General features: G+C 39.7%; 1 long non-coding RNA gene across 1 annotated transcript; it reads left to right on the top strand.

The window, feature by feature from the left end:
• The first annotated feature begins 459 nt into the window (after window positions 1-459).
• LOC117963081 (uncharacterized) lies at window positions 460-13,845 on the top strand. The gene is made up of 3 exons (XR_009308067.1): window positions 460-883; window positions 1,712-1,836; window positions 12,955-13,845. It is a non-coding gene; the product is annotated as an uncharacterized LOC117963081 (long non-coding RNA).
• The last annotated feature ends 10,995 nt before the right edge of the window (window positions 13,846-24,840 follow it).

Raw genomic sequence — 24,840 nt, 5'->3', positions numbered from 1 at the left:
TTATAGGCTTTCAATGCCATGATAAATACACTCAATTAATTTTATTAAAATGTATTAATGGGCTTGTCATGTCATTTACTACATAGTTAATGATGTAACGATCTACTATTTCTTTCTCTTTAAACCTTCAGGCATATATATATATATATATATATATATATATATATATATATATATATATATATATATATATATATATATATATATGTGTGTGTGTGTGTGTGTGTGAGTGTGTGTGTGTGAGTGTGTGAGTGTGTTTGTTTTACTCATACATTTGGAACCTGTAAAGGCAAATTCCATACTTCTAGATACTGCTGCTCACTCCCTAATCTGGCAAGGCCTAGTTGTAAAAGGCTGAAAGGATGCTGTGAGAAGCTGAAATTGTTGCAGAATTGTGATTTTGTATTGTGGCATTGTTACTGCAGCAGAAAGCTATTGTGAAACGGGGGTCTGCTATCACTTTCCCATGCCTGGCAGAGATTTAAGTGGAGCCGGGGAGTTCTCCGTCCCACTGTGTAATGAATACAGCCTCGGTGAGATAAACACTGCCTTGTTTAGCTTCATGTCTGCCCGTGTAGCCCAGCCAGGCCTGATAACACGGACCATCGGATGTTGTCAGGACCTGGGAGGCAGACACACTGGCAGCAAGGGTTTTTTTTTTCTCCTTTCAAAGTCTACAAACTTTTTTTTTTTTTTTTTTTTTAAAGGGCTGGGCCAGTTAATTGTAGAGTGTGAGTGAAAACTATCAGTAGTACCATCAAGGAAAGAGACACAGGGGGAAATCTGGAAAGAATGTGAACAGTTTTTTTTTTGTGCAGAAAATTGTTTCTCCAGCGTTAACCGCCAGGGGTAGAGGCTGTCACTCTCTGTATCGAACTTTCTGGTGAGTTACCTTCATCTATTTCTTTATTTTTATTTTTTTTTTCTTGTTTTTATCACAGCAGGATCATTTCATTTTACTTGGCAATATGATTCAAAAGTTTCAAAATTGCAATTGAAAATGTTCAAACCCACACCAACCTTTGAAACAGCAGGCCTTGTTCACAAAGCTTCGTATCACAAGGCATTTAAAGAATGTTGAAACGTTTCATTTGAGGAAGCCTGTTTTGCTGAATTAAATAAAGTCTGCTATTCATGAAACTGTTCTAGTCTGTTTGTTTCTGGCACAACAGGGTTCGCAGGGTTAGGCAAGATAGTTCAAGATTAATTCTAATCGAGGGCTGTGAAATAATATTAATAAAGCATTATAGAACAATTTGCATGAGCCTGGTTATGGTCAGTTAAATGGATTTTCAACAAAAAGGTCATTTAAGTAACTTCATAATCATTCACTGGCCAGTACTTTATTCTTCCTGTTAAGACTCTTAAGGTAGTGTGCCAGTGCCGCATTTTTACCACTGTGTCAACAAATATATTTTATGCATTTTATTTTATTTTATATAAATACTTAAAAGTTCAAATGGGTTCACAACTTTAGTGCAAGGTCTTTGCCCTCTCACTGCTCGCTGCTGTATGTCACTATGTTAATGAACCTGATAGTATCTAGTGTTTTATTTTGCACAAGGAAGAAGCCCCCAGCAGAGGCAGCCCTTTCTGTTTTGATTGTATAAATATTTTGACCCTGTTAGCACACACTGTCGTCTTACTGTCTTGGCCCCAAACCAGGAGCTGGAATAATTGCTGCACTGTGGTATTGTGGGGAATATTTCAGATTCCATTCCACTGAGAGGGCTGCTTTCAGACGCACTGTATGGATCCCGGCAGATAAAAACACTAAGAGCTTCTTCTGCTTGCTTCTCTCACCATCACTTTGGAGTCGCAGAATCCGAAATGCAGGTATATTCTTCCCTCAGGAATCGAATAATATAACAAACCTGTGATTTTTGTTATGGATACATAAAAAAGCGAGACACATATGCATGTTTATTTCATTGCAAACATATGAAAACATATAAAACCAAATTACCAATAAAAAAGTGGACAGATATCAAAACCCCGCTCACTAGTTTACCCCCCCCCCTCTCTCTCTCACTCCTCTCTCCCCTCTCTCTCCTCTCTCTCCCCTCCCCTCCCACCTCTCTTTCCTCTCTCTCACCCCTCCCCTCCCTCTCTCTCTGTTATAAGCTCATTGCAGAGCCCCGCTGATAGCTCAAACATACCAGAGGATCAGCAATCAATAATAAGAGCTATGGTTTCTTTGCTGCTCCAGAGATTGGAGCAGAGGCAACATCTGCTTTCAATAACCAAGCAACACTATTTTAATCTCACTGGCTAAAAACACTAAACTACCCTTTCCTTGCCCTTGAACAAAATAATGATGAAGACATTTTTGTTGATGTTAAGTTTTATTTTTGTTGTCGCTGATTTTAATGCTTGCTGAATCTGTTCATTCAGATGTGGCCGTTTACCATGAATATATTTTGGAGTGAATAATCCGGCCCACAATGACCTTGGGACTATCCTCACACTTATAAGGCATACAAATACGTTTATATACTGCCTAAATAACGTGCGGCTACTGATAAGTCTACAGAGGCTAATAGAGATATCGTATTGTCTTACTTGTTTATCATTATGTTATGGATGCCTTTACACCTGTCGCTGACCTGATGTGTCGCCATCTACAGAAAGTCATGTCACGTATACATTTTAAATAAGAAAAACAACGTTTTACTTTTTATTTATTTTTCTGGGACGCTTCTCGCACCCCCCCTTGGATTGCTTCATGCCCCCCCGGTTGAGAACCACTGGGTAAATGTGATGGATTCGCTACTACACTTCATATTAGCTGCTCATGTATAGTTTACTTTGAGTTGTTGTGATCACAAGTTTTTGAAGATTCTGATCAATGTGAATTAAAGATTGCTAAATGACAAGCTTTGTTTTCTTCTCACCCAAACTAAGCTGTATTGATAACAGTCAAAGTTGTTATAATCGTGGAAAACACTAGTGGAGGCTTTGAGTAAATTGTTGATGCTCATAACATCCATATATATTGCAACTCCTGAATGTGTCTAAGACTTTTGCACAGCAGTGTGTGTATATATATATATATATATATATATATATATATATATATATATATATATATATATATGTTAGCATATCCTTGGCCAGACAAGCCCAAGCTATGTAGCCTCTATCAGCGATGGTTACTTTTATCAGAGACGTTGTGGATTCTCAGTTGTCAGCCTGAATTACATTGGTTCCAGGAAGATGAAAGGGCTGGAGTGCTGGCCTTGCCCATATTTCGAGTTGAAGCTTGGAGCCTCCTTGCTCACACTTCAAACCACCTTGAAGGCCTCGATATTGCTCAAATCAGAACAGTCCCTCGCCGGCAGGTTAAAAGTTCAGAAGGGTGGCCATGAACGAGTGTTTTTTTTTTGTTTTTTTTTTAATTGAATTTTTTTTATATAGTGTCACCATGTTTTCATATTTTCAGCATGGAAACAAATGGTGTACATATAAAGAAAGGAATGTGTGATAATTACTGAACCAATGCATATGCACAGTATACATTACATATAGTATACAACCCCCTCGTGACTGTGGGTACAAGTGTGCCAGGGAGGGTTCTATATATATATATATATATATATATATATATATATATATATATATATATATATATATATATACAGCTTTTAGAAGGGATGCAAATGCAGAAGAGACAGGTGCAGCAGAATACAGAATCATCTCTCAAACATAAGAAATACAAAAGCAATGGCTCAACACTACAAAAAATAAACATAACATGAAAAGCGTAGAAGAAACACAATGAAATAATGTACAATGCAGAAGATTAAAGGAAGGCAAATGGATAAATAGACTCAATACCAGGATGCCTGAGGGTTAAACAGAAAGGAACAGTAGATCGTTACATCATTAACAATGTAGTAAATGACATCACAAGCACATTAATGGATATAAATATAAATAAATGACTGCAGTTACTATTGCATCAAAATCCTAGAAGTACCTCCACTGTTTGTTTTAAACACAGCTTCCCTTGACTTCCACAGCTTCCCTATTATATATATATATATATATATATATATATATATATATATATATACACATACACAGTATATATATACGGTATATTATATATATATATATGGCCGAATTGACATTCCTCATAACAAAAACTTCAAATGTTCTTATGTAGTCGGTAAAGCATCCATTTTTAAAAATTGTGTCCAGGAATCTTTTTACCCTAAATGATGTATGAAATAATACTGTTACACCCTAATCACATACAAGCAGTGGATAGCTAATTAGCCTATTGACTTTGGCATGTTTTGTTGTCTGTTGGCATCTCTGGTGGAAAGGTGAGGTAATGCTTGCGGCCTGTCATTGAATATCCTTGTGCTGGCGTTTGTGTGTGCGTGAGAGAGACAGAGCGTGTGTGTGATACCTGTATTCCAGTCTGTGAACAGCACCTTTAGACAGCTAAATGTTGCATATATGAGGCTGAAGCATTGTTTTACCTTTTATTTTATGTCCACGAAGCCAAAGCCAAAATTCGAGTTTCAGGCAAAACTATGTAGTTACAGCCAGATGTTTTGCAGCACCCTATAGAATTAGCAAACTTTGCTTCATAAAGTCGAATGAAACCTGCTGAATAATGGAACATTCACATATTGAATTACATGTCACGTTGTAGTTTTCAATATACTTAACGAAAAATTGAAAAATTTCGAAATCGAACATGAAGTACTGTACTACTATTATGGCTTCCGGTAGAGTTTTGCAATATAATCTTTGATTAAATGTTAAATACCTAAATTATGTTCATTTTTTAATTATGTCTCAATCCTATAATTCTAGGTGATACAAAACTTTTGGCCATAGCTGTACACAGCAAACCTTGTATTGACAGCCACCTGACAAAATCTTTACAAACAAGCGACAGAGGCTCTTTGAATAAGCAGACACATGTCTTAGCAGCAGAATATGTTCAGTCGAGGAGAATTCAGCTGTATCAGTGTTTTACTGTAGCTGTTTGATATTTTTGGGTAAAAAAACAACTATAATCACATCAATATGGCCAGCAGCTGAGCTGAATTCAACATCAAGACCTCTTGAAAATGCAAATTGAAAGAGACTTGTCTTAATGAATTTTCCTTGTTTTTACAAGTAAACCAGAGTAATGCTTTTTTGATACATTTTATTGGAGTAAAACTCTGCTGGAATTACTTTTCATTCATTTTATTTTCTCGTTCTGGAACACTTTTTTCCATGTTTCATTATTATTTTTTTTTTAAATAAACTACTTTTTTTTTTTTTTTTTTAATGAACATAAAGGATGCCAGCTATGACCAAGTGCAGCCGTTGCTCTGTCCAGCCTTTAGGACGGGCTCTTCTCGTAACAGATTGTGGAAAATGTTTTCGTGAGGCCTTCCTTTACCCAGGGAAATGATTGGGTGTAAGGGCGTTGAGTTGGCAGCCCAGTGGATTGCCTGCAGCTGTGAAGCTGGCGCTTACAGCCAGACCTCAAATGGCTACCACTGAGGGCCATGGGTGCTGTTCCAGCTTCCATTCAGACCAGCACTCCCACTGCTCAGTAAGTCAGGAAAATCATGCCACTGATTAAAGCTTAGACTGACAACATTGTTACATTATACATATTTTCACATTACATTCTTTGGTCTTTGGCCTCGCCATTCGAGATACCCCTGCCCATAAATTAGCCTGCAGATAAGTGGAGAGGCTGACTGTAGGGAAGACAGGGGGGCAGGATAGCTGCCCTCCCCATTAGACGAAGCCAAGAAGGCTGGGGAGGAGGAGGCGAACTCTGGCGCACAGCAGGGACCAAATGGAATGAGGTATGATATAAACCCATTCCTTGCCAATCATTGCACGTATTGTTTATCTAAAAGACGAATACATTACAAGCTATTCAACTGAATGATTTGTTCTGGGTATTGGAAGCGTCTACAACATGGCCATCCCAGGCAGCCTTGAAAACACCAGCCCTCAGATAACTTATCTCACCCTATCACAAAGTGTGCACTGTCTGCAGCCCAGTAACCTCATAAGCCCTCTCTGTTAAACTTGGCCGACAAAGTGGGTTTATACAGGATTAATGAAGCTAAGAAATTGGACATATGGATGAACAGACAAGCATTCTAATCAAAGCTGTCTCAAGTCAAAAGTGAAATCCATCTTCTTTTTTTTTTTTTTTAAACTTCTTCTTCTCTCAAACAGTGGCACAAGCGTTCGCATCAGTTTGGCCTTTATGAGAGAAAGCTTTAAAATCCTGCCAGCTTTTATTAAATAAGCAATACACACCGCCAACATATTTTTAGGCTTTTATAGAATCCTCAGTGCGTGCAAAAACCCTCCATTATGACTTGCAGTACAATGAACTAATTCACAAATCGAATTAATTCAAAAAATCACAGCAGTCTGATATTTCAGAAATGCAATTATATCATTGGTTGCGTTAGAAAAGGAAACAAAATCACATCGGAAATTAAAAAATAAAATTAATAAGGATGTATAAGATTCTCGGGGGAGGAAAAAAGGAGTAGGACAGTTTTTTTTTCTGTTAAGTAACTGCAGCATTATACAACAACACAAATAAGAAACAACTCATTACTAGACTAGATACAAACCCTACATTAATGCCTCTGTTGATTATTTCATGTTTGGCACCTTATTGGGGTTGTGTTTTTTCCTTACATACTGTACTAATGACGATTTGGACTGCTTGCTGCTGTCTGTACTTGGAGGCATGCTGTAATGCATCTACATTACAGACGAGCAGTACTGCTAGTGCCAGGTCATCCCAGACTCCATGGGGTGCAGAGTGCTCCACTTGCTGTTTCTATTAAGCGGAGGAAACACACACCCACTTTGTGGCTTGGAACTTGGTATCAGGAGACACATGTTTCAGAACACTGCATGGCACACCAGGGGTGACTTGGGGTTTGATACAGCAAAGGTGCCTCCTCAAACTGGTCTCCCGGTCTCTTGGAACTAGGACTCGAGCCACTGTTCCTGAAAAAGCGGCTTTGTGTTCCTGCTGCTTTACAGCCCCATAACAGTGGCTTATAGGTGAATCACATTCACTGCAAGGACACCTGGTTTGGGGCTGTTATAAAACAGCAAATGGAGCACACCCTGGCACTGCAGCCCTAAGAGATCCCTGTATACGAGCTGTAGGTAGTGTTGACCCTTACCCTTGGAGGTCTCTGTTGACACCATGTTTTAAATTGGCCCTCCAGGACTAAAAGCTACTCATCAGCACTTTCACAAACACCAATCTGTAGATGTTACAGATAGGTTTCTGGCTGACGACACACACACACACAGAATTGTTTTGCTTATGATAGCGATAATGGCGCACGCAACCTCAAGGCTGGTGGTAGCAGTAGCAATGCTGGCTAGTTATCGTTCTCAAGCACATTCTCAGTGCTGTTGCAATCTCTGGGCTCTGCTAGTCGACGCACCTCTGCCCTCATTTCACACGGACTTGGCTTCACTCTCACGATATGGAACACCACTGGAGACTGCCAATCTTGCATGCTCAGTTGAGCATGTGGGGGGGCTTGTGATTAAAGTTATCACACCACCGCCCACATGCATGACATCATCATGGTTGACATCAGTGCTCGCTAAAGTTCTTAAAGGGGCCTGCAGAATCAGTGCTTTTGAAACAGCGATGCAAGGAGGAGGGTTGATGTATTTTCTTGATTTATTTTAAACACAGAGAACGTTTGAAAGGTCCCCCCTTCTAACGTTCATCATGTCGACTCATGGTCTTAAAATGTACGGAATGCATCGTGAATATGTATCAAATGAATAGGACACGGGTAAGCATCTTGACACTTCAAGTCCAGGTCTTTGTTCCAACCATATCCCTAATTGTTAAATTGAACCAATTAAACATATCTGATGGGGTACTAATGAACTAAATCAATTCATAATACTGACCTGGAATGAAAACGGCAATCCAGGAATGAATGACTCTTATTAGAAAGGGTTATCATTTAACCTAGTGTTTTCATATGGGAGACAGCACTGATTCAACCACTCCCTAGGACCGAATGAACAACTCAAAATACACAGAAACAGTACTTTAGATACTCATATCTAAGCTCTCTAACCCTGCAGCACTGGCTGGTTTTGTATTGGAACAGCCTGATTGTTCTCACACAGTTCGATGTGACAGTGGCAGGAGACCAAGCACATTCCTGGTTCAATTTCATTCACACTGAGGCTAAGTGCAGCTCGGGAGAAGGAGAGCTCACTCACTAGTCAAACCCATGCCTGGAGCACCCCACTGATTCTACAGCTATGGCCAAAAGTTTTGCATCACCCCATAGAATGAACTCATTTTGCTTCATAAAGGTCGAATGAAACCAGCTCAATAATGTTACGTTAACATATTGAATTACATACCGCTTTGTAGTATTCCATATAATCCAACATGAAATACTGTACTACTATTATGGCTTCCGGTACACGTTTGCGATATCAACTTGAAGTTTCTTTGATTACGTGGTGTTAAGTAAAATAAATTATGTTCATATAGTTTTTTTTTTTTTTTTTTTTTAAATTGTCTCAATCCTATAATTCTAGGTGATGCAAAACGTTTGGCCATAGCTGTCGGTCCTAGTCCCACGAATCACGAGGCAAGAGTTCAGGCAGCTAGTTACAGAGGATATTTCCCAGCATAGTTCTCCCTGTTAACGGTTAAAGCAACAACAAAAAAACAGTTCTGACTCGATCATCTTGGTAATAATTGGTTTGAAGGCACCATGCATCAAAGGACAGATCTAACAAACTAATTCCAGAAAATGTTACCTAATACCAATTCTGTCACTTCACATGAAAGACTCATTTGAATTTTCCATGATTTTTGTGGTCTTGGCAAGTAGTAAAGAAAACTTGGCAGAGCGTTCTTGTACGATTATTTTGTTCCTTAAAACATATTTTGTCTCTTTTCATTTTGATCAACCTGCACAAAAGGACACTCAAAATACAGACAACAGCATAGTCCTTCATTTCAGTGGTGTGGCTAATAACGGTGGCCGAATTTCAGTGGTGTGGGACTAATAACGGTGATTATTACAACACACTCTTGATGCTATAGCACAGTATGGTTTTTATTCAGGATAAAAGGCGCATTTTTTTCAGCCGAACCAGAGCTTGGTGAAAATCAGGCGGCAGTATTTCAGACAGGGAGCGGTACCAGTGTTTTAGATTTTTTATTAAATGGTTGTATTTATGCAGTGCAGCTTTCAAATCTAGTAGGGATTTCAGATGCTAATCTCCTGATTTGTGCTGGACTCCTGTATGGACTCCTCATCTGACATAGCAGCACCTTGCTAGCTCAGAGTCTTGCTTTGATATTGCTGGGTGAGAGATTCTGAGCTAGTGGACCAGCTGCCAACACTAACAGCACTGTTAGTGATAACTCTGTCCAAGAAAAATAGTTCTGGAACCTATTTGAATGTTCATTTCACACCAATTGTTGATTAACAAACCTCCTTGATTTTAGCAGAGGAAAAAGAGCACCCTTGTTCCTAGAAATAAAAATAAAAGAGGCTGTAATGATGAGACACTGAAAGCTATTAAAACAATATATGTGTTAATTGTTACGCAAGTGAGTCAGTACCTCCCTCATGCTTGTTCTGAATACTCACCCTGATCTGAAGTGTATTATAACAAGTAATTAGAAACAGTTACAAACATCATATAAACATGTCCAATAACACAGCTGTTTACACCTAATAATGTTGCCAGCGCAGAGCCTGGTATTGCTCACCTGTTTAATGGATTGGTTTCAGGTGTTCTGTTCTGGATAACAGACCCAATGAACCCAGCTACAAAGTGGAAATGCATGCATTATTGAAATGCATTTCACATGACACGGCCAGTTGCACAACACTTTTCTATACAAACAAACTGTGCTAGTACAATTCTTCCTTTAATATTCATTTTTACAAATGGATCATAATAGCTTCATGCGGGAATGGGTGCTCCTGGAGGGATCTGAAGGAAACGCTGCTGCTGCTACCACTACTATAATCATAAAAGATCAGTAGAATTCACCATCTGAGATGGTCAAAGTCTGAAAACGTACTTATTAATGGTAGTTAAGCAGTTTATAAATGTTGTCTCCGCCGATATTACTGGACACTAATATGCACATCAGGGCAGCAGTGTGGAGTAGTGGTTAGGGCTCTGGACTCTTGACCGGAGGGTTGTGGGTTCAATCCCCAGTGGGGGACACTGCTGTTGTACCCTTGAGCAAGGTACTTTACCTAGATTGCTCCAGTAAAAACCCAACTGTATAAATGGATAATTGTATGTAAAAATAATGTGATACCTGTATAATGTGAAATAATGTATAATGTGATATCTTGTAACAATTGTAAGTCGCCCTGGATAAGGGCGTCTGCTAAGAAATAAATAATAATAATAATACTAATCTTTATTACTAAGCAGAAACTTTTTGGAAAGGGCAATACTATACATGGAAAAAGCATTGTGTACCAAGCATTGTGTGCAGTGCAGTGAGCCGCTTCCTTACTGTACATTACTGCTGTACATTCCTGCTCTATCTGTGCGATAAACCCCTTCTCCTGTTTGTGCTTATCTGCTTCCCGGCTTTGTAGATGAAGGCTTTCTCATTTTCATGTCTCTCTCTAACTCATTCTGTTGACAGAGTACAGAGACCAACGTGAAACAGTTAATTGCCATCAAGATAAAGAAACGCAGCAACATCAAAAGCCCTGAGGGACTCTTATAACCTAAACAGCACAAGTGCTCAGCACCAGCTCTACAGAGGCGGACACACTCCCCTGTCTCCCGGGGGACAGCGGAGACATCATCTCATCACTGAACCGCAAGGCCAGTGCCAGGCCAACAACCAGGGAAAACAAACCCCAATATCGAGACCCCATTCAATTAGAGGAGACTTCATTTCATTGGAGGTGGTGATGGATGGGGCAGCCAGATTTATTCATTTATTTTATTCATCAGGGAAAGCCCTTTGAAGCTAGAGTGGGGATCTTCAGAATATAAGATTTCCACTTGAATGACTTCATAACACACAGATTAAGGCATTAGCTGCCGTTGATTTGATCAACCTGCACCCGCAGGGATCAACCAAACTGCTGGCTTACTGTACAGCATTTTACAGCTGGGCCTGCTTGTCATGACCAACATGAGCATCAATAATGAAATAAATAAAATGTTTTAAAAAACAAAAGACCCAGGCGCTCAGATGTATCTTAAGGTTCCTGTTACAGAACAGTAGTCTACATTATCCAAGTTGTTTTCTACACCAGATCCGCAATATATACTGTACTTACACCTTTGTGCTCTGGAGGCAGAATTTAGACATGCGTTTTGGTATCAGGGGTGCTGAACCCACAGCCAGTATCCTGAGGGAAGCCTGTGATTTATTGTATTGAGGTCATATTTGAGTCTGATTCAAACACACTCTACTTCATTGGAAGAAACTTTAAATAAAAAGGATTTGAACTGGATTGAAAAGAACATAATTAATAATTATAAACAAAAGCTGGCCTTGGAAAAGACCACCTGAACACATTACCGAAATGAATCTGAAACTGATCAAAAAGGACAGGCCAAATTACAAGACCAAAAATAGAAATGTAAATATAACTAGAAATACTCCTGTGCTCAACGGTTTTCTCATTTCCTCCGAGACCGAATCGACGGAAAATTTCAATGATGAAAGCCCAGTAGGTCTGAATAGCGAGGTCTTTCAAAATCATCTCAGAGCTCTCGTCTGATACTAATGAAATGCTGACCAGCTTTCATACCCTCAGACATTTAAAACACATGCTTATTCCAATTGAAGTGGCCAGTTCAAGGTAAGGATATCAAATCAAATTGACTTAGTGGGCTAGATTCTCAAAGCTGATTACTCCAAAATGTCATTAGCATGATATTTTCAGATAGTAAAAACACTATCCAATAAAATGACCAAATCAGGAATTCTACAGTATATATCAATTGCTTTTTGCAGGTAGGTTTCTAAATGCTGGTTGGCATACGTTTCTAAACCTTGCAGTGGCAAATCTCAATAAAGTCAATGAAAAGACTCAAAGTACCCCCACAGGCCTCAATAATTGCTGTTTTTCTTTTCAGACTATTTAGAGAGTTGCACTTAGTAAAGAGACACTTTATGAGAATGATGTGTGTGTTTTATTTATTTTTTTGCCAGGGAAGGGTAACACAGCAACACTGCGTGGAGTGAAGCGTAATGTTTAGAAATAGCTGTACCTAAGAGTGCAGAAACATGTAATCCTTCTTGTCATTTTGTGGGCAAAATCAATGACTACAAGCCCTCAATAGTTTACATTTAGACATACTTAGCATCTTGGCTTATTATACACCTATGTGCTATAATGAATGCCGAGTAATGACAAGTCACAGCACTTACAATGCAGGGCTGTAGTTATTGCTGCCTCCGTTTTTATATGTAATTCCTGTGGCTCCACAAACACAGCCCAGCCCATAACAGAGTCTCAAGAGTTTTTTTTTTTTGTATTTCCTGTCTGATTCGTTTGAAAGCCTGCATGCTGTGCAGTGTGCTCCACATTCCTATTTTATTGAAGTTTTCATTTTTGCTGTTCTTTATCTCAGTGCCGTGATGCGTAATAGGCCAGGCTGTCTCTCTGTCCACAAGCAGGCGCGGCCAGAGATGGAGGATGATAAGAGCATCCTTTGAAGGCTGTACAGCAGTCTGACATTCAATCGAGTGGTATAAGCACTTTCTCATAGCACTCTTACTGGGAGAGACGGCTGTATATTTCTTCCCTTCCTGTCACATGGCTATATACTGTTTGTATCCCTGCCTGCCACTACAGACTATATATTTTGGTCGACAATCATGACACTTGACATTAACAGATTATTTTATTCCCTCTTTCAGTAATATATGTCACTTGTGTTTCTCTATAAAAGATTCACCGCTCGCATCCAGTTCAAGACTCTTGTACTAGCCTACAGATGCCTTGACCAGACTGCACCCAGCTACCTCCAGACCCTCATCTCTCCCTACACCCCCACTCAACCTCTCCGCTCCGCCTGCACTAGAAGACTGGCTCTACCGCCGCTACGCTCCCCTGCCTCCAGAGCCCGCTTCTTTTGACCTTCCTACAGATGTCAGGACTGCCCAGTCTCTGACCACATTCCGGCGCCTCCTCAAGACTCACCTCTTCAGAAAGCACCTGTAGAACTCTTCTGTTCTTCGCCTGGGACACTTACCACCCTTCCTTAAATGCGCTTTACTTGCTCTTATCTGCCCCCTATTTTACTGCATTTAATCCTGTATGTCAGAGTACTGTAATCTGCCAAGTGTTTAATCTGTAGTATTTTGTATTTAATCATATCCTGATGTAGCTATCACTGACACTTATCTGCTGTATCATTGAATTGTATTTTGTCACACTTGTACTTGCTTGAACCAAAGTCATTGTATTTATCTTGCTCTTAATTGTATTATTACTTGTACTGTGATACTTGAAATGTATTTGCTTTCGATTGTAAGTCGCCCTGGATAAGGGCGTCTGCTAAGAAATAAATAATAATAATAATAATAATAATAATAATTCATCTTTTTCTGGCAGAATAGCATCACTTATTAACTTTACTTCATCACACATTACATTGAGAAGAGAGTGGTTTGCGGGGTAAAGGGCAGCCATACTTCCTTGCTTAGTATATCTATTGTTTAAACAATTACAGTAAAAAAAAGTCCCCTGTGTATTCAGACATATTTTAGTAATAACTGAAGAGCATCAACAACTTCCTTGGAAAATAAAAGCGTAGAACGTTTTAGTTTATGTCTAAATAACCCACATCAGCAATATAAAACAAACATAAGACACTTTATTCAGCAATAAACTATCTGTATTCCTTTTTTGCCATGGTAATGAGCGCTTGTTGCTATGGAGACTCCCTTCGTCTTTAGGTTAATTGGATAAAGCTGTTTCTGATTGGATAAGATGCTACCAGTTTATTGGCTAATTTACAGTGTTTTGCTCTCTGATTGGCTTGTAACCAATGTGCTTGTATACCCAATAACTTACAAGACAGACATTGAGTATGAAATGGTATTGTCAAGTGTATGCATTAGCCTTTAAAAATACGTGTTTATTCAGTTGTGGCCCTGGCTCCCTGCCAGAACACCCAAAATGAGCATTAGCATCGCATTTGAGCACAAAGTACAGTGTGACAATAAACAGCGTATTTTAAAAGATGAACGCTACATTTTTTTGCTTTAACCGCAATTTTTAAACCCATAATTAGCAAGACTGAACAAGCTTGTTTTTAATAAATATGGTGATGTTATAAACAGAGTGCCGTTGTCTGTCGTCTGCCCACTCTTCCCACTGCACTTGATATTAAAGTAAAACAAATAAACTTGTATAAGCAGCTTCAAGGGAACCAGTCTCCGGTTACATTGGAGGGTAATGTCCCAAGCCAAGCAGCTGGACATGTTCATGGTGCTTTCTGATTCTATACCTTCATTTATTAACTAATACATCTGACAGCACAGGCTGACTGGGAGGTGTCGAAGGTGGCAGGCAGGATTACTGCCACCCGAACTCATTATTTATTTAAGTACAAAGATATATAAATATAGACACTATATTCACAAAGAATTTACCACCATGCTAAGTCAACATCTTTTTTAAATTCAAATAAATGACTAAAGTTCAACTAGGTGCTCCAGCATTCACCTTGGTAGTTCCTTGCTAGTTCTGTAACATTAGCAGTTTGACTTATTTCAGATTATTTCAGTGTACCAATAATCAGAGCACCCCGGCTATTTACAACCCATATTCAAGACTTCCTTCAAAAATAAATGAACAGATTCAAAAATAAAATGCAACAATGCTCTAATGAAAAATGACATTTTAATAATAATCTCACCATGTACAGCCGCAGCTGGTTGTCCTCAATTTAAACAGACTGCATTTTTATTTTCTTTAGTTAATAAGGGGGTCAATAAATCACTGGTGGGAGGGAGACACTGGCAGGAGAGTTACATGGAGTGCTAAGGGGTGGCTGTGTTTAGATCCCACAAGGTGCTATTTTTTTTACACTGGATATATATATATATAGGCTGCAAGTCAGTTCTGTAGCCCTGTCCACACCCTGTTTAGTTAATCAACCTCCATAGAGTATAATACTCGTCTATTCAGCACAAAACAACCTTTAAGCATAGTATTTTTTTGTATTCCTTAACTTCAATCACCTCCCTTCTTGGTTACATCCAGAATTCATCACAGTATATACACCAACACCACCTGCTGGACATTTGAGACATTACAGCTCATTGAAATGAATGGAAAATACTTGGAGAGGGGCGTTCCAGTCTGTCTGGTGGTGGATCTGGGTACTCAGGCATAACTAGGATAGCCTGGTATCTACACACATGCAAGTCGTTATTTTAGGTGAGCCTGAAGACCATTGATGATGTGTTGATTCAACCCTATTTCCTTTGTTTCTTGAATGAATTTACAATTCTTTAGCTACAATTCTTTTGGTTAATTGAATTGGGACTCCCACAAGCTGGTCATGAACTTCTCAGTATCCACATAAATTATGACTATACATCAGGACCAGATAGGCAGCTTACATGGACAATACTATGGAAGGGCATTATAACGCATCATCTTTTTTTAACATCTCAATGGTCGGTCAAAACAATGATAGTGTTTGGAAATGGCTGTGGTAATTATTGACTTTATAACACGTTGATAAATGCGCGTCTGCCTTGTTTTTCCTTTAGGGAGTGCAAACAAAGAGCACAGTCTTTCTTCTAATAACTCAGCGAGGCTCATGTAGCCCGACTACGCCAGGCTATCATTATGTATCCTGCCCTGTTAGGGTGAGGTTTTCTTTAATGGTCAGGATACACAGCATTAATCACCGTCATTTGTTATGAATCACAAAGAGCGTTTTATGCACAGACCACATCCCTGTACAGCAGGAGTGGTGTCTGTTTCAGCATTGTTAGAAGGACACAAGTCTGCGGTGGCAGTGAGAGAATAGAAGCAAAAAAACAACAGAAACCTGTAATGACAGAGCATTGTACAGAGAACTGTACAGGGATACAACAGTCCGGTATGTCAGCCCCACGGCTCTATTACAACACCTGCTCATACCTACAATACTGCAGACATGCCTTAGATATCACTGACTTTATATTAGTCCTGTTGACAACCCTGTGATACCAGGGTAAGGGTTAAAACTTGTCTCTGCCTCGATGGTTCATTTTCTCAGGCTTCTGTAATTACTTTAGAGTTTCTTCAACCTGGAATCCTCCCATGCCAAAGGCATTATAGGCAACTGCGAAAAGGTCTATAAAACAACAACCATTAAAAACATATATATATATACACACACAGACACATATATACACACACACACACACAATCTGCTGCATTAAAAAGACAACGACCTGAATGTTAAACCCTGTAATGTGTGTTGGTTTGATTCTGTTGCTATTACTGATTAACTCACAATCAGATCTGGTCCCTGTGTAATGAGATCAATCCATGAAAGATGTGAAAAACTGATCTGCAGCTGAAACAAGCCACATTACTAGCACAGCTAATAGTTGGCAGCCCCTTAGGAATTCAAGTTTGAAACTGAGATAGAGGAAGGAGACGACTCAGTGTACTAATAAAGCAACAACCTCACAGCATGTCACAGCTAGAGAAAAGTGTTGGCTGCTTTGAGTAGAAATCTGGGTACGATTCGTACCATACCAGCCCTCTTTTAATCAAGATTGACAGCGGCTGCATTATTAGTCTGGAGCAATCAACTCATTTTTTTTCCCCCCCAGATAACTGAATTGCAGACGCTTAACACAAAAATACATTACAAAATGCACACACACACACATCATTGGTTTGAGTTCATTTGAAAAGAATGCATTGATTAAGTAAAAATCCTAATCTGCATTCCAGAATGAAGTTACATTGTATTAATTACCTCTACAGAGTTCCGGTTATAGAATTAAAAAAAAGACCAAAGCAAATCCTAGCGGACCTCAAGCTGCCTGGTGTACCTGAAGAGATTAATGAGAGGAGTAACTCTGCAACGAAACTGAAGGACACAGCTCGCACTGAAGAGCCAGCAGGTTCAGATGTCATTTACACGTTTCTGTTCCTTTAGTGCTGTATGGGGTTTGCACTCACTCTGAGTGGGGCTGGACTCTGTTGCTCTGATATTGAAGGACACAGCTCGCACTGAAGAGCCAGCAGGTTCAGATGTCATTTACACATCCTTTACTGTTCCTTTAGTGCTGTATGGGGTTTGCACTCAGTGGGGCTGGACTCTGTTGCTCTGATATTGAGATCTTATCATTATAAGTTTATTGCCACCATTAATGAAGTGACATTTAAAGGATTTGAATGTAATAAAAGTAAATGTAATCAAATCTTACATCTATGATTTACTGGCAAAATGTTTGAAAACTACTGAAGTAGAGGCTGTTAAGAAAAAAACTCACAGCATATAAAAACCATCAAACTGACTTTTTTATATACTGAACCACTACAACCCAAAAGAAACCAGAGTATCGAAAAATCCTTTCCTAATTCAAGTCAGAAAGTTCTTAACAACCTAAAGAGGACTTTTTTTTCTTCTAAAAGAAACCCTCTATTGTAAATGACCGGGATTACCTCATCCCAACATTTTACCACAAACCCACATGGTTAATAAAATCTTACATTTATGATCCACTGGCAAAATGTTTGAAACTACTGTAGTATAAAGAACAATATACTGTATATATATATCAAAAAACTTTTTTAGTTGTTTTTAAAGTGCCATGTATGGAAGCTGCATTGCATGGGCCTTAGCGATATCCATCAGTAGTGCTATAATTAAACGGGAAGCAGTTTGAATTCTGTACCCTGCCTGCGGGTCCAGTCTATCTGTGCCATGTATGGAAGCTGCATTGCAGGGGCCTTAGCGATATCCATCAGTAGTGCTGTAATTAAACGGGAAGCAGTTTGAATTCTGTACCCTGCCTGCGGGTCCAGTCTATCTGTGCCATGTATGGAAGCTGCATTGCAGGGGCCTTAGCGATATCCATCAGTAGTGCTGTAATTAAACGGGAAGCAGTTTGAATTCTGTACCCTGCCTGCGGGTCCAGTCTATCTGTGCCATGTATGGAAGCTGCATTGCATGGGCCTTAGCGATATCCATCAGTAGTGCTGTAATTAAACGGGAAGCAGTTTGAATTCTGTACCCTGCCTGCGGGTCCAGTCTGCATTCAGCAGGCCTGTCAGGATTCCACTCATGCCTGCTTCACAAGCAAACACATGAAATATTTATTTTCCATCCCTTCCCATACCACAAAAGAACAATACGCTTGTGATTATCAATTGTTACATATTTAATTACATCTTGCAAAAATCAAGCGTCCCTTCAACGGACAGCCAGTACAAAGAGGACAGTGAGGCTGTGTGAGCCGTTCGGTTCGGTAAAAATACCATCCTCATTACTATTATGATTATGATTATGATTATGATTATGATTATGATTATTATTATTATTGTTATTATTATTAGTAGTAGTATTTTTAATTACAGTTAACTGTATTCCTGTCTCCTACTGAATTATCTGTTTGTGAAAACGAGGTATATAAAACGCTGGCACGGATTTACAGCTATAGCGTTCATTTTAAAGTGCAGACAACATTCACGGTTTTAAAATGGCTTACAAATTTTAAAAACTACCATTTCTGACCAGGATGGACCAGTGATTGCAGACAGGGCTGGCTGATGTCTAGGTCAATCAGGCCCCATTCGTGGCTGCCATCACTAGCAATCCAATGAATCCCAAAATTCAAAAAACATGAAGATGATTATGAATGCAGCTCAGACTGGAGGAAGTCTTCTGCCTCATACTTTCCACATTAGCGTAGAAAGTGGCTTTATTTCTCCAAGTAACAAGCTGCCTGTGAGGGGGATTTTAATTTGAAAACAGCAAACAAATATTAATCTTGGCATCGCAATACTTGTTTATCTGTGTGGCTCTCTTCAGTATACAACTTAATTAACCAAAATAGTATTGCTACTGTATATAGAAGCGCATGCATACACTAAGGGTATTTATATGCTGGTATCCAAAATGGAAAGGCACTAAGAAGCAAAATCATATATACAGTTTTTAAATCCAAGTAAAAACCTCTTATCCTAACATCAGTGACGTGCACGGGGGGGTCTGGGTGGGCTTAAGCCCCTCCCTTCCTGCCCTTATGTGTGTTTGTGTGTGTGTGTGTGTGTGTGTGTGTGTGTGAGTGTGTGCGTGTGCGTGTGCGTGTGTGGATAAATGGAGTTTTTCACGTTGCACACAGTATGCACACAGAGAGATTCCTCCCAGATCTGTGAACTTATCCCAGTCACAATCAGCTTGGAGGCAGGCTTTGAAATGCAATCAAGCACAGAGTCACACACAGATCCCAGGGAGCTGTTCTTTGGCTCTAATTGGATGATTAGATCCAGAACAACATTATTTTAACTTGGCAAAATCGCTTTATTGCGAGGTAAACTGTTTTTTTTTTTGGAGGTTGCTTTGTGTACTGTGCTCCAAAATAACAACCTCAGATAGTGGACTGATAACGCATGCAAATGAAAAAAAACGTGCTCTGAAGAGAGTTTGTTATTTGCATGAGGGCAGGATGCTGTGTATCAAGTCTTTCCACCAGTCAGATAAATATTGGTTCTGGAAAGAGAGTGAAAAGATTCATCCCATGATTTAGATTTGTTTTTTCAGATATAGTCTGCCATCGTTGCAACATTACTTTATCTTGTGGCTCCCAGACGATACATCAAACAAAGCCCTCAGTAGGCATGTCTTTACCCTCCCGTATTAAAGGAAGGTAAAGTTAGTAGTTTGTAGTAGGCTTGTTTGTATTTGTTCTTATTGAATAAAGTGCTTTTCCATTCATTTGGGATTAGGATTTAGATAAACAACCATCTGTAGAACTATAGCCGGGAGCAATCAAGGAGATTGCTGATTGTCCTTCGCAGGTCAAAGAGACTTCTATTTATTTATCTATAGAATTATGCAAACTTATTTGAACAAGGGGTGCAAACAAAGAAAGTGAAGCTGACTCGGTCACAGCATTCAATTGACAGAATGCTTTCTTGTATTGCTACCACTCTGGCAAAACTCACACACATAAACAAATGAGCAGGGGCTTGAAGCTTGGGCCACCCAGGTCTTCACACGAGGCTTTAATGAAGTCAGGCTGAACTCTGGAAACCAAGGAATCTGATCCTGAAAAAAGATAAGCAGCTCGACTAAAAAACTACAAACAAACAGGTTTCTCAAATCATTTTTACACATGAAAACATCCAGTCCATTTCACAATAATGAGAAACACAACAAAACAACTGAAAAAAGCTCATCACTTTTATTGAAACAACATAGAAGTTTAAAATATTTTATAGCTTACAAGGTCCCTTCATCTGGCAAAAGTCAATTTCAGAAGAAATAGTGTGTTTACATCAAAAGGATTAGAACTTTGCAAAATGGAACACTGTTGAATTAATCCAGTATTGATGGAAACCACAAAAATGTATACCTTTAAATATTACACAGGGTGGGATTCTCAGAGCTGTTCACTCCAAATTGTCAATAGCACTTTCATTTTTTTTTATTTAAACTGGATGCAAACAACAAAGTTGTGTTTTACACGTCTCTGCGGTGTAATAATAACTGCAGTGTTGACAGGACACGAGACGCCTATTCCTCGTTGCTGGAGACGAATAAGAAAATGATGTGAATGCAGTGCTGAGCAACTTCAGAGGAGACAGCTTTAAAGCCACAGAACCGGTTTCAGGCAGGGGTGGAACAGGGGGCCTCTGTTAGAACACACAATCTCTCTCTTTAGTGATTTGTTGTGACGTTTATTGGAGACACCCGTCCAGCCACGCTTCAATCTTGTTAATATTAAGAAAAAAGTCCTCTGTCTGTTTTGGACCTCGCTCTCTGCTTACAAATGCAATTCATGCATGTTTACTGTGAGATGGAAAACGTTACCATTGCTCTTTGTTGAGAGCGAATGCAAAGCATTGTTTATTAGCATCAGCATTAAGGGATTGAGGGCTTTGATACCAGTGTGATGTCAAGGCAGTTATCTTAACCTGTCAATATTTACAAGCTTGATAACTCAGTAAAGCCAGCTACAGCTGGAGATGAGTATCAGATGTCTTGCATTTGCACTCTGTGGCAATGAAAACATTTCAACATTGAAGTAAATGAGTGAACCTCTTAGTGACACTTACAAGAACATGGTCGTGTCAGGAATAATGTAAAAAATGAAGTTGCCCGTTGTCCTCCTGAATCTGTAAATGAGCTGACATATTGAGTTGGGCGTTTCAAAACAGGCAGGAAGAACACCAATGCAATAGAAAGTCTGATTCCCATCAGTGGCCTTCGCACAGTGTAACAATACTCCCAGCACTGGAGTGGCACTCATCTGATCTTCGCTGTGACAGTTTGTTGATGTCATTTACATTTGATGTGTAAATAGAAAAACAGGAGTGCTGCGTAATCCAATAAAGTGGTTATTTATGAAAGACAAGCGAGCTTACAATGGCAGAATGTGGAGGCCAAGAAGTTAATAAGCACTTCCTCTCTGCACAACAAAGAAAATAGCTTTGTGCTCCTCAGCCAGAAATGTTTCCAGCTGATGAGAAATGAAACAGGATGGTGTAACGAACAAGACAGAACAGCGCGGCACCCAATATACGGTCCCTAACAGAAATCACAGCACAATGAGCGGTGAAGATGACACATGCGTTCCCTTTGCACAGCACCAATTCAGAACAAGATCCTGTTACAATAACAGATTGTCAGGAACTGTAGGACTTCAGTACTCATCCACTTCAATGGATTGGGGTTAGTAAAGTGACATCTCTCCACTAAACAACATCGACAAAGAGAACTATTCTGGCTTTGCGGCTCAAGCAATCAAGGGTTTCAAACAATGGAGAAGGGGAGGCTGGGATAGGAATGTCCATTGTTATCCCGTCTTCATCAGCACACATTTTTTTGTCAGAATGGAGCTGCACCACAACTACCAAACTACAGATTATTTGTTTAGGAATTTAATTGGGGTTCAGAAAGGGGAAAAAAAAACATGCCAACAATAATTTGCAGTAAAAAGGTCTGAAAAGGAATCCAGTTGCATTTTGGTATTTCAATCACCCCTTTTCACTGTCATTGTTTATGATAAAAAGGCAGCTCCACAGTGACTGCCTTGCTCTCCCCCCCTGGATTATTTCAGTGCTGGGAGGGTGGTTTATTTGCAATGCCAGCTTCCCCAGGGTCTTGTTTGGAGATTCCTGCTGAACTGTTTGCTTGTGAACTGCTGTGAGTCCCCTTATGCAACATCCAATGCTGCAGCCCTTTGTATATTTTCCTTGGAATTGCTGTAAAACAGCAGGAAATAGGGACCATGATTATCCCCACAGACATAGCGAAACTCTACAAACACTGAGACTAAATCTACCATTAGATAGACAAGGAGAAAAAAAATACAAGGCTTTGAAGGATCAACATTATTGCAGGCAAGTGAACATAGTTAGTGAGACAATCATTTAAAGGCACATTTCAATGTGTTTTCGTTGCATGTTAAAGCCTGAGAAATCAGCCGGCACGGTATCTTCTAATTGCCGTACAAACACTGGGCTGCTGGGAGTTAATGTGTGCATTAAGCGCTGCGATTTCATCTTAAAAGGTTTATAATAAAAAGCAGCTGATACTGCACTGGCAAGGGTAAGCTTTTAATTTGCAAAATAGCTGTTTGTTCAAATTAGAATAAAAGCATATAAAGAAAAAAGCATGATGCCACCTCATGTGAACTATAGAGTCAATTTCCAGTTTCCAGTTGATACTGTCTTCCAGCAATCTAACGCTATCTTGGATTCTTATGTGGAGAACATACGGTGGCAAGTGCTTCAAATCAGAAAAGGCAGAAAACCCGCAGTTTCTCGACCTTACACAAGCAAACCTTACGATTAAGAGCCCATGTGTCTATGTATTGAAAACAAAAAGGCATATATTGGATGATGGCATACCATAATTAAAAACTAGTATTACTTTAACCCCCCAGCAAATGAAAAAAATACTCACTGGCTGATTTTCTTGGTTCTGATGATGCTGTCGTGGCAGAAGCGAGCACAGTCAGAACTCACATATCCGACCCTATAAAAGTTTGACTTCAGTGAAGGTTAAAAGACAAAGTTCATACGGCTTCCAGCAGAGGGTGCTATTGCTAGGTTACTGTTAATGTGTCTGGGTGGCTTTTCAATAAATACGCCAGCTACAAGCCAATGCATTAAATATACTCAACAGTATCCAGCTTGTGCATTTAACACATAAATCATAAAAGCTGCTGTCCTCACTGGGAGGCAGGTGTTCCTCTAAGTCACCTTCCACTGCTGTAGCCATAGCCTCTTTAGTTTAGTCCATCATCCACAATGCACCTGGCCCGGTGCCAGAGCAGCTGATAATTCCAATTCCTTATTAACTTAAACATTGCCCAATCTGTGGTGCAGGAGCTAATGAGAAATGGGAATCTGGCACCACTGCTGGAACGTAGTCAAGCTTCGGAGCTCCTGTCAGAGCCATTATAAAAATTACAGTGTGGAAAGTGAGCTTAGTGGCATGGGGTGTTTAATTAAAAATATCAGCGACGGCTTTGATCTGAGTGCCTCCTGACATCACCGGCAGGGGAGGGAGGAGAATCCCTCTTGCAAAATGTGTTCTTTTCTTCTTCCCGTTTCTAATGTGTCATTGCATTGTTACGGGGGGTGGTGTGATTTGGAGTAAAACGCTTTTTTGGGTTTTTTTTTTCCTCTGGCGGAGGGCAGATGGCACGTGGGTTCATGCACTACTTAATGAAAGTGGCTCCGTGTCGTGTCATTTAGAACAATCAGGTTTGTTTACTCACCTAATGCAACATGAATACATGGCATTTAAGATTCAGGCTTCTGAATGAATAAAGCACGTATACAGTATATTAACCTGCATACCCTTTTCTTTATTCAAACTCATTATAATACTCAGTGAACCCCAGTTTGTGCACATCCTTCATGCCCTGGCTTGCAGAGTGCATTCAGCCTTACCATATGAAACTGCAGTGTCTTCTGTACCAGATTACTCTAGGGGAAAAGAAAACGGAACAACTGTAATGGGTTTCTCCACTAATTCAGGGAAAGATTTGAAGCCTTCTTCACATAATGTATCTTTGTGAGCACAGCAGCCCTGGTAAACTGACCCTGTTTATCCAAGATCATATCGCAGATTCGTTGTGGGTGGCTAGTGCCGAGGTATTGGAAATCACACTGCCTGTGAGATAAATATCTGGAGGGAACACACATCAGAGACAGAGACCACTCAACAGTTTCCAGAGCCGGTTTGAACAGTTACACAGGAACCGTGGTATATCAAGGAGCTGCAATCCCACAGCACTGGGGTCAGGAGACGGATCTGCATTCAAACTGGAGCTCGTAACGGAGGCTTCAATCTCATTCGCCCCCAGGCATGCACATTCCCACTGTCACTCAGCCTTCAAAGAAGGTGTTGCGGGCCATTACCCGTAGCCAGGGTTGTGGAAACAGATTGTACTGTGGGGAAGATCTTAGTGGAACTAATTGTGGAACAGCTCCAATTGGTGTTTTTTATTCTCACTTGTACATGAAAAGTATCAAACAATTTTACTGTGGTAAACTTTTCTAAGGATGTTGGGATATCAATATGGTTGGGACACGTGCCAATTTCTTAAGTGATCAGATATCAATAGGTTAATAA

This window comes from Acipenser ruthenus, chromosome 21 (assembly GCF_902713425.1).
Source record: "Acipenser ruthenus chromosome 21, fAciRut3.2 maternal haplotype, whole genome shotgun sequence".
Classification (NCBI taxonomy): Eukaryota; Metazoa; Chordata; class Actinopteri; order Acipenseriformes; family Acipenseridae; genus Acipenser; species Acipenser ruthenus.
Note: the sequence above shows the minus strand (reverse complement) of the source record. Positions and strands in the feature narration are given on the sequence as shown.